Consider the following 17,414-nt stretch of genomic DNA (forward strand, 5'->3'; position numbering starts at 1 on the left):
AGCAGAAAGCTGCCTCCCAGTCTCAGCCCCACTTCCTAAGAGTTGATGCCATTGGACATGTGTGATGAAAACCTGCCGAGCCTCAGTTTCCTTGTCTGCAAACGGGTATACGACATACATACCAACCCCGCAGAACTGTGTGGGCACACAGGAGGCCCTCAATACTGGACAGCTCCCGTCCTCCCTAACTTCCCTTCGCTTCTTCCCTCACTGAAGGCGACTGTGTCAGCTTGCATTCCTGTCCCTGCACACTCCACCCTCATCCATCACCAAGCCTCGACTTTCTCACAAAGATCAGTGCAATCGAATGACGGCAATGGAGCTGCAGAGCAGGGAGGAAAGCTTACTCGATGAAGTGTCAAAGCCAACTGGCTGGTCTTTTAGGGAAAAACACTTCGATCCCTACCTCAAACCACACACCTAAAAACAGTCCAGGTGAACTACAGATTTAAATATTTTCAAATATCATAAACGACTAGAAACAATGTAAGACAACATTTTCAAAGCTTTGCAGTGGCCAAGGCCAGAAACTCTAATGGAAAAGAGTGGCAGACCCTGACTACAGGACAGTTTTCAACATTTCAGGGTTAAGAAAAACTCTATCAACTTAAATGACAACGCCCCCCCCCCCCCACACACAAAACTGTAAAAAACATTTGCAACATACTACAGATAAAGGGTTAAATCCCTTAACCTCTTATAAATCAATTTGCTCTTGCAAGTCAATAAAATGTATTTCACACAACCACCACCCACCCACCCCCAATCACTGAAGCCAAGGTCATCTGTGATCTCCCACAGCTAATGCATGATCAATGCTCCCTCTGCACCTTACTCAAACTTATGCTTGACCCCTTGGCTTCCAGGACCTCATACCTGCTTGGTTCCCCTCCACGTCACTGGTTGCTCTTTCTGACTCACCTTTTTTGGTTCCTCCTCAGCTCCCCAACTTTTAACTGAAGGAAGCCCCAAGGCCAGGTCTTTGGTCTTTCTTCTCTTTCCTATTTATATTCACTCCTTTGATGCTCTCAACCAATCTCAAGGCTTAAAATACTACCTTTATGCTGATAACCCCAGATTGTGTCTCTAGCCCCAAACTGTCACCTGAACTCCAGCCTCACACATCCAACTGTCAACTCCACACTTCTTGAATGTCTACTTCGCATGTCTCCAGCCAGGGTCTGCTCACAGGTGTGCTACCTAGGTAGTCACACATTGTCCCTGAGTGTGGTTTAATGCTCTACTGTTACCACTTGGCGATTCTTAATCATTTTTTAAAATAAAGGGCCACCATTCCATTTTCATTTTGCTCCAGGCCCCACACATTACATATCCAGTCCTGTCCACAGGTGAGCTCTTCTCCTTCCCTACATCAAACTCATTCCTCCTCCTCGCTGTCCAGTCTGTTGATGTCCAGTCTGTCGCTGCCCTTCCAGATACTCGGGCCCAAACGCTTGGAGTCATTGCTATGGACTAAATGTGCCTCTCAAAAGTCATATGCTGAATCCTAAACCCCTAATGTGATGGTACTTGGAGGTGGAGCCTTTGGGAGGTAATTAGGATTAGATGAGGTCATGAGGGTGCGGCCCTGGTGATGGGATTAGTGTCTTTATAAGAAGAGGAAGAGTACACCAGGGCTCTCTATCTCTCTGTGGTGCACAAAGAAGAGGTCCTATGAGCATACAGATGGAAGCTGTCTATAAGTCAAACAGAGGGTCCACACCAAGAACTGAGTTTGCCAGCACCTTGATCTTGGACTTCCAAGTCTCCAGAAGTGTGAGAAGTAAATGTTGTTGTTCAAGCCACCCAAGCCTATGGTATTTGGGTATGGCAGCCCAAGATGACTAAGACAGTAATCCCTGGCTCTCTCTGTCTCACACACCACCTCATCCAATGTGTCAGCAAATCCGCTTGGCTCCACCATTAACACGCACCAAGAACCTCTTCACTTCTCCCCACCTCTGCCAAGCCCCCCTGCTCTAAGCCCCCACTGTTTCTTCCTTGGATCACTACCACAGCCTATTGACTGATCTCCCTGCTTCCCTGGCCTTCACAGCAGCCAGAAGGATCTGGTTAAAATGAAATTCAGATCATGTCATGTCACTATTCAGAACCTTCCATGACTCCCTTCTTCATCCTGAGTAAAAGCCAAGTCCTCAGCGTGGCCCATGTGGCCCTGTGTCATGTGCTCTTGATCCCTCTCTGGCCATACCTCCCACTCTCTCTCACTCCCCATGTTCCAGCCACTCTGGCCTTCTCACTGAGCCCTGCACGGACGAGGCCTGCCTGGCACTGAGGATCCCAAGCTGTCCACCTGATTCAGTCTCTTGCTTCCTGCCCGTGTCCTGAAGTGTCACCTCCCAGCAAAGTCTGACTACCAGATGCAGGCTCCCCAACATTCCCCACCCCTGCCCTGCTTTATTTTTTCCTCTTTTGCACTTAACACTACCACACACACACACACACACACACACACACACACACACTATATTTCACTCATTTATCTGTTATAAGTTCCATGGAGCAGGTCTGTTTCATCAGTTTTGTTTACTGCTAGGTCCCCAATGCAAAGAGTGCCCAACACATAGTAGGTGCTCAATAAACACCTACTGAATGAATGAACAGATACATAGAAAAATGAGCTGAGGACATAACATGAACAGGCAATCCACAAACGAAGAAATTAAAATGGCCAACAAACATATATGAACATGTTCAACCTCATCAGTAATCAAAGAAAGGTAAAATAAAAGCAGTTTTACCTAACAGATCAGCAGAGATTTAAGGGATTGCTAATGCCCATGGTTGGAAAGGATGAGGGAATGAAGCCTCTTGCACATAGTAAGTCGGCACAACCTTCTGGAGGTTGACCTGGCTGTACAGATTAACTCCTGTAATGTGCATGCCCTCTGACCCAGGCGGTTCACTTTCAGAGACACTCCTTAAGGACTCATAACCCCAGTGCATGGCCATGTACGAACTGAGAGGTTCCCTGAAGGAGATCTATAAACAGCCAAACACTGGAAACAATCTAAATGGCCACCGACAGGATTAACAATTGATATAAGGCTTAAAGACCAGCCAAACAACTGGACATAAAAGGATTTGAAAGAACTCTGGAATGACCTACACAGTATGTTGTTAGATGAAAACTCAAATGACACAGCAGTATAATTAGGATGATCCCATGCTTTTGCTTTTAAAATATGTTTATAAGTGCACAGACAAAAATTTTGGAGGAATAAATATTGAACTAATTAGCAGTGTTTAGTCGTGGGGAGGAAGAGATTACGGACAGGCCTCGAACTGCACGCTCTACATACTGCTGGATTGTTAGATGGATACATAGATAGATACATAGATGGATGGATGGATGGATGGATGGATGGATGGATGGATGCATGGATGAATAGATGGGTGGATGGATAGATACATGCATGCATAGATGGTGAGTGGGTGGATGGATGGGTGAATGGATGGATAGATGGATGGATGGATGGATGGATGGATGGATAGGTGGGTACATGGATGGATAGATGGATACATAGATAGATAGATAGATAGATAGATAGATAGATAGATAGATAACATATAGAGAACATATATTACATTACTAGTCAGAAAAATGACTCCAATTGCCAAGAAGACACTTCTGTCACCCCAGTGTTGAAAGATACAGAAATAGGACATTCCAAGCCCTCCATTATCTGGCCCTGCCTCTTCCCTGTTGCCCCCCACCTCCAGCCCCACACCCCATGCACTCTGGGTTCCAAGCACATGAGACAATTTTCTATTCTTGGTTCTTTTTGCAGCTCCAGGCCCGTCTCACAGCTCTGTTCACGGGTACAGAGGCCCAGCCAGCCCTACCTCATGGCCTCCTTGGCCTGGACTCTGCTGTCAGAGAGCCAGAGAGGAGAAGAGAGGCACCCTGAGAGCACAGTCAACAGCCTCCAGCGGGAACCCCCAGGGCTCTGCCCCAGATTGGCCTATGGGAACCTGAGGGATCAGGAGATGCCCACTGATTGTGACCTACTCAGGCTTGGCCACCCCTGGGTCCAACACATCCACCATAGGCACTGGAGACAGCTGATCCGAAGGGGTCAAGGTGGACCCAGCAGGGAGGACTCCTCAGGAGAAGAGGGGCACTGGGGCCCCCTCAGGCCCACTCAGGTTGCCAAATTTCGCAAAAATCTGGGGATATACTTATGCTAAAAAATGATTTGTTGTTTGTCTCAAGCTCAAAATTAATTGGATACCCTGTAAAGTTTTCTGGCAAGCCCAGCCCCAAACCCATCCCACCTTTGGGGCACTTGGCCCTGAGCAGAAAGCCTTCATCTGGGGTGCCCAGGAGCAGCAGAGAAATGCCAAGTGGCTTAAAAGTCAGCTGGGCTGTTCCTGGTGCCCAGGAGGAACACCTCTGCCCTGGAGGGGTCCTGCATGGAGTAAGAGCTGTCACTCATGGAAGCACACACACAGGGCTAGCATGGCGACTCTGGCAGAGAAACACCAGAGTGACAGCAAAGGGAGCCCCACAGAGACAGAAGTACCACAGCCAAAGTACTTAGCAAGTGTGTGCAGTGAAACGACATTGAACAAACCGCAGACAGCAAACATGTCAGAAAAACCGAGGCTGGCAGAATTAGATGTCCTGGGGCGTCTCAGTGTCCCCAAGTCCCCCAGGAGGCCCTGCTACTGCCAGGGCCTTCAAACCACACCTGTGCCCCACACCACTGCCCCTGGGAGGGGCTCATCCACAGAGGGCCTTCCTGCTCCTCATTCCCAGAGCCCTCCCACCCAAAGCAGAGGCGTGAGGCGACGTGAGTCCCCTTGCTTTCCCCTTACCTGGGTCAGACGGCGCCGGGAGGCAAACAGATCAGCCTCTGGGGGCCCGGGGAGCAGCAGCCTATTGGTCGCGGTCCCAGCATGCACTGCAATGGGAGAGCAGGAAGGTTAGTGCAACTAAGATGGGCTTCTGCTAGTCAACCCAGGATGTCTGGCCTCTGCCTCACCAGCACCCACAGCACCCTTAGCAAGGTCCCAAAGGCCCCCTACCCCCGGGCCCTCCGTGCCAGTCCCCTGTCCCAGACTGCAAGTCTCTGGCTGGCTGACCACTCCTCCCTGCAGGAGGCTCCCTGACCCCTCTCCTCTTTGTCAGGGCACCCCTCCATCACATGGTCCTCCTCCTGCACGTGGTCACAAGCTGCTGTTTCCTGCCTGCCCCCCTTGCCCTGCCCTGCTCCCTGGGCTGCCTGATCCACATCAGAGTTTTGGTCACCCTCTATATATGCCCCCCAGTGGTGCCATCATGCCCAGAGAGAATGGAAGCCCCTGCCCTCGCCTCCTCCCTGGCACAGCACCAGCCTCTCTCTGCCTGGCCCCCACCTCCTCCTGATCCTCGCAGGCCTGGCTCCTTCTCCTCATCCAAGTGTCCAGGTTCAGTTCCAGACACCTCCTCAGAAAGCCCTCCCTGACCTCTGCATGAGGGCGGCCCTCCTCACCCGAGTCACGCTACTCTGACTGATCTGTCACTCCAGTTTCCCTGTCTCAACAACCTCACAGCGAGCATTTTTTTTCCAGGCAGGTTAATTGAGCTACAATTTACCTAGAGTAAAATCTACACTTTCCAGTGCAGTTCTGTGAGTTCTGACAGCTGCATGCAGCCATGTTACCACTACCACATTCAAGGTCTAGAACAATTCTACCACCCGAAAAGTCTCCACGTGCTGTCCTTTTGTAGCCAACTCCTCCCCAACCCCAGCCCCTAACAACCACTGATCTATTTTCTGTCTCTATAGTTTTGCCTTTTCCAGAATGGCATACAAATGGCTTTATCTGTATGTATCCTTTGGAGCCTGGCTTTATTCATTTAGCATATAATGCATTGGAGATTTACCTTTGTTGTTTCTCTGTTGTTCCAAATTTCATTCTTTTTTATTGCTGAATAGTATTCAATTGTTTACCCATTCACTAGCTGAAGGACATTTGGGCTGTTTCCAGCTTTTGGTGACTATGAATAAAGCCACTATAAATATTCACATACAGGTTTTTATGTGAACATAAGTTGTTACTTCTCTTGGGTAAATCCCTAGCATTAGGATTGCTGGGTTATATGGTAAACATATTTTTAACTTTATAGGAAACTGCCAAACGGTTTGTCTTCTCTTTTCTTTTTTTTTCTTTCTTTCTTTCTTTTTTTTTTTTTTTTTTTTTTTTTTTTTTGCCAAACTGTTTTCTGAAGTGGCTGTGCCCCATATTGCAGTCTCACCAGCAACATATGAGAGTTCTGGTTGCTCAGTATCCCAAAGCTTTTCTCATCAGGCCCTGCCAGACACTCTGGGTTTCCCTGGCCTCGGCCACCCCAAGTGGGAAGAATGAGCCAAAGTCATGGCCTTGGGTCTTCTGAAACCCTTGCTCTTAGTGGTCCCACAATACCCCTTGTACAGAGGACTCTACTGCTCACCAACGTCTGGGTGCGTTTCCTCCATCCCAGCATAGTGTCCCCTACACTTTCTCAGCTCCCCCTTGCAGTGAGTTGAGGCTATATGAGAAGTTTTGGTCAGTGGGTTATGAACAAAAGTGGTGTGTGTCATTGCTGGGCGAAAGCATTTAAGACTACCACTTTCTCTTCTTTGCCACAGTGACTGGAAGAGACCATGTGTTCCAGGTAGGACAGCTACAAGATGGTGGAGCTTCTATCGGCCTGGGCCCCTGCATGACTATGGACCAGAGTCTGCCACCCTCCCCACTTCCCACACTGGATATATAATGGAAACAAAGGATATACTGCAAATAAAGGAAGAAAGAATAAGGGAACCTTTGTTGCACTAAATCACCAAGAGTTCCTAAAAAACCTGTTGGTTTAGCACAATCTTGTCTTTCCTACCATATCACCCCTGGCCACTTGGGGCACATGACCTGTATTTGGTTTGAGGGGATGCTTGATGACTTTCTGAGTGAGAGAACTAAGCTCCATTTGAGAGCCCCTAAATAACTAGGATTTCAGTGGGGGGCAGAAATATGTCAACCCCCAGTTTGAAGGGTTCTCTATCCACAAGGAAAAGGGGGAAGTTTCAGGGCCTATAGCAGGATCCACCAGCAGGGCAATTCCCATCTGGAGAAGGGAGGTGTGAGCAGAGGCAAGTGGTAGCATCTCCATGACAGTGGGGCCTTGGCTCACATTCAAGGGCTTGAAATGCACTTTAGAACAAAGGCTGGGGCATCCTCAGAGCTCTGCCCCTGACTCACGTCTAGGATCAGCTCTAGAAAGGCCCTGGGGCCCCCTATGAGTCTGCCCTGGATTGACAACTGGGGGTGGGGGACTCTGACTCGTGGCCCTGGAGCCACGAATGACAGCAAGCTTCATTATAAGCTTAATTATACACTTATATTTTGAACTTATCGGCACTTTACTTTGGCAATTATCACCTGAAATGTGTGCTTCTGTGGGACCATGCAGGGAATAGGGAGAAGAGACAGTCCCTCAAGATAACAACAGGCTCTGTCAAGCGACCTGAGGGGAAATCCCCTAATGTCCACAAATGCCCCTGTGACTTCCTCAACTTTTCCAAGAAGTAAGATCTGGCTGTAGTAGAATATACCCCCTCCCCTCCACCCTTCCTGAAAAACAAAAAGGGTACAACATGGCTTCCTTGACGCCATTAGAAAGACCCTTCTATCATAAGGGCAAACTTGAGAAGGTTCTTAAGTGTGAGCACCGATGCTGGTGTCAGTGTGTATCCAAAGGCTCATCTGGCTTTGAACTTTGGCCAGGCTAGTTGGAAATCACAGCACGGCACAGCACCCTATAGGGGTACTATGGTATGCTGGGGAAGGGGGCTTGGGTTGGAGGTGGGGGAAGGTGTTGAAGAAGCCCTTGGGACAAAGCCAGGCTTGGTGGAACCTGGGGACAGGCTTGGTGGGACCCTGGGGACATGGTGACCAGGCTTCCCCAAAGCAGTCATAAAGAATCTTCTGTCAGGGCCTTGGGCTGAGGGGTGGGGGTGGGTCTGTAGTCAGGTGTAACAGTCCCCTGGGAAGGACTGGAGTGAGTTCTGCCATCCGTCGGGTCAAAAATAAACAGATGTGACTGATACCATGCAAACGAAAACAAAATCCTACAAGAAACAGGCAATAACTGCTCCATTCTTTACCACAAGGATTTCTTTACCTGGGAGCTTATTTCAATGATGAGAAATCCTTAACGGTGAGTTTGGTGATTTCAGTGATAAATTTTTAATTGGGTGCAGACCTGAGGTTTTACCCTGGTTTGAACACCTTGCACCCACCCCTCACAGCCACAGGATGTGCTTAGATATGCTCGTGGGAAGAAAATGTGCTCAGAATTTGCTGTGCTGTCTGCTTTTGTTTCCTATGGGCAAGTTTTCTGGCCAACGATTCTGAGAATGACTCATCCTGGGGTCAGGGATCCAGTGATGGCTCATGGCTAGAGTGGAGAGTTGGCTGGCCTGGGGTCAGCTCAGACCCCCCACCTCGAAAGTGCACCTGAGCGTCTATACTCAGGGAGGAAGGAGTTTTAGATCTGGATGTTATGGTCTGGTTCTCAGAGACCGGATAATGTTGGGATGAATGCATGGGCTTGCAGAAAATGCCTGACTAGAACTGCTTGGGGGAGGATTCCCTGAGTGCAGAATGAATCGTTCTCCTCTGAATGGTTTTTGCTGAATGACTGGACTTTAATTCACTGTCTGTGGAGGGCTTGGGGGCTGAAAACAGAGGACAGAGGTTCAAAGGCAAATGTTGAAAGAAGTTCCCACGGGGAAGAGCTGGCATAGGAGAGAGGTGACAGGTGGAGGGAAAATGGAGGAGGAAGAAGATTGAAAAGAGGGACAGATGCAGGTGAGGTGAACACCTTGCTATCATCATCATCAGAGTCATTGTGGAGAGCATCCAATGAGCCCCAAGGGGGCTCAGCACTTCATAGGTGCTAACACATTTAATCTCCACCAACACCCCACAAGGTGAGTACTGTGATCGTCTACATTTTCAGAGTGGGGAAACCGAGGCACGGAGAGGCAAAGTAACTTGGCTTGTAAGGAATGGGGCTGCATTTCCCACCCATGCGGTCTGGTTCCAGCACTCATCCTAAGAGTCCCGATAAAACTGGGTTGGTCAGGTTAGAAATGAATGAAAGGCTCCTCAATGATGTTGGTGGGTATTCTGTCTGGGTGGTCAGATCTAAGTTGTTGAGAAAAATCCCCTTTCTGTTACTTACTAGCTCTGTGGCCTTGAGCAAGTTACTTAACCTCTCTGGGTCTGGTTCTTCATCTGTAAAATATACTTCATATGGTGGTTCAGATTACAGAGTGCGCGTGTGTGATGCTGCCTACAGTACCTGGCAGAGAACAGATAATCCACAGAGTAGAGCCCACACTATACCCCCTCCATGGAGCCACAGTCTAGACATCAATCTCCAGAACTTGAAGCACGTACATGCGTGTGCGTATGTGTATTCATATGTGCCGTGCTCCTGCCAAGGTGAGTACTCATGTGCACCTGCAGGCATTTCCCTCCCTAATCCTGTCCCCGATTTAGCCATACACCCGGGCATCACCCCAAAGTCCTTTTTCTCTCCCTCTCTCATCCTTGCATCCTATCATCATGGGCAGTCGATCCCGGAATATTTCCCAAACTCACCTTCTTCCCGTTTTCCCCTACCCTAACCCCAGCACAAAGGTCTCAGCTGCTTCCTATCCTCGTGCTGTCCCCCCTCCACCCATGCTCCTCACAGTGGCAATCAGAGTGACCTTACCCAGTCACCCATCTGACCTCCACTTAAAACCCCTCCAGGAAGGCTGGCCAAGCAGGATGTGAAACTCACAAGCCCTGAGGAGAAATCTGACAGATTTGACTAAATAAAGATCTAAAGCTTCTATACGGCCAAAGAGACCATAAACAAAGTTAAAAAGACAAACAGCAGACTAGGGAAAATATTTTCAACACGCACAACAGACAAGAAGTTTTAAAATTCCGAATAATCTAAAAGCTCCTTTACATCAATAAGAAAAAGGAAAAAGAAAAAAAGAGAGAAAAATGAGCAAAGGATATGAACAGTCAATTCACAGAGGAGGAAACACAATGGTCCATAACCGCATGAAAAGATGCTCAGCCTCGCTGGGGAGAAGAAGGCAAGTGAGTGCTGAAACCATAGCAAGACGATTTCCTGGATTAGCAAAAATTAAAAAGCTTGATAATGTTCAGTGCAGAGGACGGCATGGGGAAATGGCCACCCACAGATACTGAGAGCGGGAGCATAACCTGGCCTGGCCCTTTGGAAGAGCACTGTGGCACTACCCAGCAAAATTTAATAAACATACCCTTCCCCCGGGCAATTCCATGCCTAGAAATCAATCCCACACAAATGCTTACACATGTCAGCAAGACAGATACGCAAGGATGGTCACTGAAGCATTATTTGCAAGAGTGAAAAACTGAAGACAACCTAAAGATCCATCAACCCAGGAACAGTTACATGAATTACACTATGTCCAAATAAGGGAATATTAGGCAACCATTAAAAATACCACACACCCGTATGCTGGGACACTGACAGATGCCCACAACACACTGGGAAGTGAAAAATGGAAGTTATGGAATAATGTGCATAATACTATTCCATTTTTTTAAAAGTAATATACAGAGGCACCTGGCTGGCTCAGTCAGTGGAGTGTGCAACTTTTGATCTTGGGGTTGAGTGTGAGCCCACAATGGGTGTAGGGATAACTTAAAAATAAAATCTTTAAAAAAAAAAAGTAATATACAATAAATAGGTTTGTAAGGCACAGAAAAAGTTCTGGAAGGAGGTACACCAGACCTTGGCAGAATAAGATTTAAGGGCAAAGAGGGAACTTCCATACTTAACAGGACACACTTCTGTACTGTTTCAATGTTTTTGCATGAGCAAATATTAAAAAAGAAAGAAAGGGGAAAAAGTACCCCCTTTCATGGCCCTTCACAGGCAGTAGGACTATGAAGTGTGGACCCAGGGTCCCTCAGGACACAGCCTTTGTGTACCACCAGCTGGGATCGCCTCCTGGTCTATTCCGACCTTAAGTCTAGACACAGCCAGATCCCTCGCATGTCCCCCAAACTGCCTCTGGGTCTTCATCTGTGTGGTTCCCTCGTCTGGGTATGTCCTTCACTGCCCCTGAGCCTCATCTTTCAAGTTGGTGTCATGTGTCACCACCTACTGGAAACTCTCCCTGAAGGCTGGGCCCTACGCAGCCTCCAGGCTCCCTCCCATAGTGATGGTGACAGTCAACTGCCAGGAAGCACACGCAGTGTGTCTGTGTTAGGGCTGTGCTATGTGCTTTACACTGTATTGACTCGCTTAATCCTTAGAGCAATGCTAGGTAGGTTTGTCATCACCTCATTTAACAGATGAGGAAACTGAGGCACGGGAAGACTACATGACTTGTTCTAAGTCACACAGCCAGTCATCAGCAGAGCCAGTGAGTAGAGCCAGGCAGAGTGCCTGTGCAGCCGTCCACCAGCACTGGACTACCCTGGTACCTGTACCTGGTGGCCCCAAGACCTTCCTGTGAACCCCAAAGGTGGGTTTGCCTTGTTCTTGCCCCCCAGGACTTGGGCACAGGGAGGTCTGCTGGGGCCAGAAGCCTGCCCCCCGTCCTCACCAGCCAGGGCTACAGTGAGCATCTGGCAGGCCACGGGGCTGATCTCCTCAGGGGGCTGGGGCCACTACTGTGAGAGGTCGTGTGAGCCAGAACTGCCGAGGAAAGGGATGAGTTTGTAGAGGTGCAGCCCCTCCCAAGACAAGGACCCCGCTACCTCCTGTGCAGCTTCTGTGCGCCAGGCTCTGGGGGTAACTGGCCTGGGAAGCCAGGGCCCTGCCTTTCACACAGATGCAAAGTCAGACACAGGAAAGCCAAGAGCCTAAGATGGGGTGGGGGGGGTTGGGGAGGAAAGAGCTGGAGGATGGTGCTGGGCAGGGGCGGGGGGGTGACTTCTGATCAGAGTGAGAGCAGACAGGGTGTCTCCATGAAAGAAGTGGCATCATTTGGGCCCAGCCTAGTAAGACGAAGGGGGCTGGAGCAGATGGAGTTGGGGAGGGGAATTCAGGGGCCTGGAACAGCTTGGACAAGGGCCTGGAGGTGGGAACGTGTGGGGAGGCCTGGGAAAGAGTCCTTGGATCTGGCTGGAGGATGCAGCAAGGAGCAAAGTGGCAGTGGATGTGGAGGGGTTTGGGGGGAGGTTTGGGGAGAGAAAGAGGGAGGGGGAACTGCCCAGAGGCGAGGTGGGGGTAATCTGGAGGGGTGGCTTGGCCTAGGATCTGAGCTTGTCAGGCAAGCTTCACCTTTGCACTTGGTGGTGTGACTGGGGCCTAGTTCCTGACCTTGCCTGGTTCCCTCACCTGTATAAATAACCTCCCAGGCTGTTGAGAGAATTAAATGAGGCAGTGATTTACCGCACCCAGAATCCAGGGAGGAGAGATGAACACATCTGGGGCAGCATGGTGCCTGGGACAGAGGGGTGGCTTCCTGGGTGCATCTACCTGTGCAGCATGAACTGGTGTGTGCGCATGGCCAGGAAAAGTATGCAAATGCAATCCTTGTGTTTACGTTCATGGTAATGTGATTTCAGACTCTACCTTAAAGACCTAAGAGAGGCAGAGCCCCATGGTCTTGAGTAGGTCCCTCCCCCACATGGGAGCAGTGGGCAGCTGGCTGGGTGGTTTCTCTAGGCCTGGTTTTTCAGAAAGGAAAGAAGAAGAAGGGAAATGGGCCGGAAGAGGAATCTAGAGGGAGGGATTAGCAGAGGGGAGGAGTGGGGGGTGAAGAAAGCAGAAGACCCTCCTTCCTGGGGCTAGTTCCCTACCCAGACAGGACCCTCCTCTCTTCCCTCACTCCCTGCTCCTGCTCCAGCCGCATCAGGAAGCCCCACACGCCAGTCTGACTGGCCCGGGCTCAAGCACCGAACCCCCAGCCCCCACCAGTGCTGGGGCTGTATTCGCCCAGGTGGGAGTGGAGGAGTCAGAAGCTGACTCCTGCCCCCCAGAGTAAGTTCATTCCCCTGCAGACCACAGAACAGCAGTGTGCGGGCCCGCAGGCAGGCGAGCACTGGGAACCCGCCCCACCCGGCCAGCCGCGTAGCATTAGGCCAGTCCCTGCACACCTCGTTTCCTCCTCATGCAATGGATAAACATGCTTTCCTTGTAATGTAACGTTATCAGCCCAGTGCCGGGCACCCCATCAACCCTCCCCACACATGAGTCCCTTGCTTCCCCCAGAGCTGAGGATGGCCTGGAGGAATCACAGCCAGTTCTTCGCTCACCCTAGCACCCCCGCCGCCCCCCACTGGCACCATCCTCTTCACCTCTTGCAGACCAGTGTCAGCCTCCCCATTGGCCCGCCTCCAGCACCTCCCCCTCCCACCTGCCTTCAGAGGAAGCTCTTAGTACAGATCCTGGGCCCTCAGCCCTGTGGGCCTCCCCCACCTCAGCTCTGATCACTCAGTGCCTGTTTGCTTGTCGCCTCCCCCATCGGCCCTGTGGGCAGGGACCATGTCTGACTCATCTTGGCCATTCCAGGGACTAGTGAGGGGCCTGGCACAGGACTCCTGCCCACAGGCAGGAGAGCTGGCAGTGAGGATGGACAAATAGGGCCCCTCACCCCTCCCACCCCAGCACCTGTTATTCAGCTGGCATATGCGTGACAATGCTGGGCTAAGTGTGGGGCTGGGATCAGGGTTCAGTCTAGGACTGGGATCAAGGTTCAGTCTGCCCAGGATCAAGGTTCAGTGCGGGTGTAGGGTCAAGGCTCAATAAAGGAAGTTCTCTGCCTCTCCACCATGAAGGGCTCAGGACTCCCCCTAGCCTTACCCACTGCTTGAAAACAACATATTCTGCCCCTGGGGAGCTGCAACCTGTCTTCTCAGTCCTCATTATGCCCACCCTCTACCCTGGCGAGGACCGTTCTGTGCTCCATTCCAGACAGCTATGCCGGGATTCTCATATTCCCATTACCCGAGCCACCACCTGACCCCTGCAGAGGCAGCTCAGGGGCCGGTGTGGGGGGAGTACTTCCTTGCATTCCTAACTGGCCTTCAGAAACACAGCAAGGATGTCAGCCTTCTGGCATCACTGCATTCCCAAGTCAAGGAGAAGTGTTTTGTGGGTTATCTCAGATTTCTCGATTATCCACCCCACTGCCCTCACTCCATTAGCCCTGATAAAGCCAACGGAGGTAAACCCAGGTCTGACAACACGCAGGTGAAGGTGTCCACTGGCCCGTGCATTGAAATGTGATCCCAAAATGCCTCCATCTGTCGCAGTGCCTCAAATCCCTCCTTTGTGCTCTTTGCTTTAAGCCACGCTTGCTGACCCCCCTCTGAAACCTCCATTCCGGGTCCACTTTCAGCTGCCTGAGTGTGGGGACTGTTGGATCCCTCGGCCCTGGGAGACTCGGGGCCTACCCGGTCCTGGCACTTGCAGGGCTCAGAAATGGGAGCGGGGTCAGAGACGGCCCTGGGTGGACATCAGAGCTAGGCTCACTTCCAGGAACTATGGTGTCAGGGCAGGGGCTTGCATCCACCCTGCAGCCCCCAGCCACGCAGCCAAGCCCCCCACCATCCCTGGCTGCTACTCTTCAAGCAGAGGGTCAAGTTGGTTCGCTGGCAAGACACATGGTTCTCATTTTAATTAATTAAAGAAAAATCTAATCACTGCATTAAACTTCTCATTACTCCACTTGAATACCCGTTAAGTAAATTTAATTACCAGAGGATTGGGTTTCCCAGCCTCTTTCATTAGCTTCTGATAAGATGAAAAGGGGGGAGGGAAAAGGGTAGGAAGCAGAACAATGTCATTCCCGACCCACGGAGGGCAGGATGGGTGCTATGCCGGGGCTACCATGGTCAGGCTTCGGTGTCTCCTTGCGGACAGGCTCAGCCCTAGGCCTGGGGGAGACTCTCCCACCCCAGCTACCCTTAGGAAGGGGAAAGCCTAGTATTTGGCTGAATGTTTTAACCAAGGCCACTCTTGGTTTTTTATACCCCACCACCTTCTAAAAGAGTTTGAGGCTGCCGAGAAAGCACAAGCTGAAAAATAAGAAAAGAAATCAGAAAAATGAGAAAATGAGAGAGAAGTCAGAGGGCAGGCAACTGAGCAACTGTATGTATGCCAGCATCCTCAGCACTTCTCAGAAATGGGCCACAAACCAGCTATGAGCTTCCTAGTGGCCAAGGCAAAGAGAGCAACACACTCTGGCACTGCTGTAGGAACCCACAAAGTATTCGTGAGGAAGTACACACTGGGCCTTGGCCTTTCCATCTGTAAAAAGGGTGCAGCTGGAGGAAGGACTGAAGGAGATAAACATTGGCTGGAGCAGTGAGCAGAGAGGGAGGGACCCACACAGGCCTGAAAAAGAGGATGGGGTAGAGAGCAAGGAAGGGCATAGTAGGTGGGGGAACTGCATGACTGACTAAAGTTGAAGGGAGGAAAGAAGAATGATTGGGGAAGAGGCAGGGGGCACAGGGAGGACACAGAGGCCTGGGGTGGAAAAAGATTCTCAAAAGGCGAGTGGAAGGGACTGGCATTACTGTCTGGGGCCAGAGGAGCAAAAGCCAGAGGAGGCAGCAGAGCAGGGCTCCTCTAGGACTGGCCAGGCCAGGGACACGGATCCTGCCGTATTAAGGTATTAAGTGGTGCCTTCCCAGAGCCCCTCCTCAGCTCACTGCACCCCCTTCTCCAGAGAATTGCCCTCTGCAAATGGGGGCCACCCACAGGCACCGCAGGCATGGCCCACAGTCAGTGACTGATTGATACAAAGGTACAAAAGCCTGGCCACTTTGTCTAGGAGACAATTCTGTGGTGTCAACTCTACACCAGGGCCCCCTGGACCAGCCCAAGGCCACGACCTCACTCATGGGGCTCTCATACCTGCCCCAACTTCTTCTCTTCCTCCCTTTTCCCAAAAGCCCACCCTCAGTGAATCTCATGTTCACAAATCCTTGTCTCAGACTTTGCTTCTAGGGATCCTGACAATACCTCCTATGCAGCTCCTTCCAAGTTTGGAGGAAACAGGATGTTCCAAACTCCCCAGGAGAGAAAGGGAAGGGGCACAGAAAAGGATTTACTGAGCACCTGCTATAGACACCAGTGCTTCCCACACATCGTTTCAGGTAGTTCTCATAGCACCCCTGCCAGGTGAGGTTCATTATCAGATAAGGAAACTGAGGCTCAGAGAGGCATAGGGATCTGCCCAAGGACCCACAGCATATCTGTATCTATCTGGGACTGACTTTAAGCTGTCCAAGCTGGGGAGACTCCACCGATCTTTTGTTATTTGCCTCCCTCAGTTGGGGGCAACTCCTTCTACCAGCAGGACCCGAAGCTTCCTTTGGGGAAACACCCTGTCCTCATTCCTGGTCACATGGTTGGGGAAGGACAGACCCTACCCCCAGTCCCTTTAAGTTTCCAAGACCTGTGGACCCAGTTAAAGGGGTCAGGATGATCCAAATCCTGCCAATAGGGCCCAAGAGATCAACCTCAGGGCTTTTATTTCTTCTATCAAGAAAGCAGATTTTGTCTCCACCCCTGACCCCAGATTTAAACCTGGAAGCATACTGCCCCGGAAACCGTTGGCAGACATCCTGTGACCATGTCATGTGAAATGCTCATAGAGGTGGAGCCACCACCAAGGAAGAGGGAGCAGAGAAATGCAGACAGAAAACAGGTCCTGGTCACACCGTCTGAACCGCTGGATTAAGCCCTGCCAGAAGCCCCATCTACCTCTGGATACTTCAGTTACATGAGCTGATACTTGTATTTTATTGAAATAAGTTTTTTTGCTATGTGCAACCAAAGGGATACGGTGACAGATATGGTGTTCAGAAAGGTATCCTTCCTATTCCAGAGACCAAGAAGGCTCAGCTAAGTATTCCCAGGAGCCAAGAAAGAGCAGATTGGGGTCGCCACCTACCGTGACTGCTACTGTGCCCCACTGAGTCCTGAAGCTTGAGGCGTCCCCAGGCTGGGGTGAGGAGTAGACTCGGAAACTGGTCCAGGGGCTGAACAGGGACAGAGCCCTGGAGATGCAGGTGGGAGGCTGTGTGGCCTCACAGACTCAAGGCAGCCAGGACATGGCCATGGGATCCCTGGAAAACAGGAGAAACCAGAGTGAGCAGTAGGGTTCATATGGGGACAGAGGAGCATTGGGCACGGGGGCAAGGCAGAAGGCAGCCACGCTTCGGCAAAGGCGAGACCAAAGCCAGCCAAGTTTCTCTCCGCTTACTTCCTCTATTCCCCTGCCCTGGGTACCTCTCCCCCGCCCCCGTGCTACCTCCAGGCTGCAGAAAAGCAACTGCAGAAGGTGGAAGGGGAGAGGAGGGGGCAGGTGTGGCCAGAGCGCGTATGTCAAGTGGTGGTGGGGAGGGAAGCA

At 50.8% G+C, this 17,414-nt stretch overlaps 1 protein-coding gene across 1 annotated transcript in view; it reads right to left on the reverse strand.

The window, feature by feature from the left end:
* LINGO1 (leucine rich repeat and Ig domain containing 1) overlaps positions 1-17,086 on the reverse strand; it is a 76,456-nt gene extending 59,370 nt beyond the window's left edge. Inside the window, exons 1-2 of the mRNA XM_045449006.1 lie at positions 16,956-17,086; positions 4,843-4,928 (exon numbers count right to left, since the gene is read on the reverse strand). The gene's annotated coding sequence lies outside the window, so the exon portion shown is untranslated. The remainder of the gene's footprint in view (positions 1-4,842; positions 4,929-16,955) is intronic.
* Positions 17,087-17,414: the final 328 nt, after the last annotated feature.

The sequence above is a fragment of the Leopardus geoffroyi genome, chromosome B3 (genome assembly GCF_018350155.1).
Source record: "Leopardus geoffroyi isolate Oge1 chromosome B3, O.geoffroyi_Oge1_pat1.0, whole genome shotgun sequence".
Lineage (NCBI taxonomy): Eukaryota > Metazoa > Chordata > Mammalia > Carnivora > Felidae > Leopardus > Leopardus geoffroyi.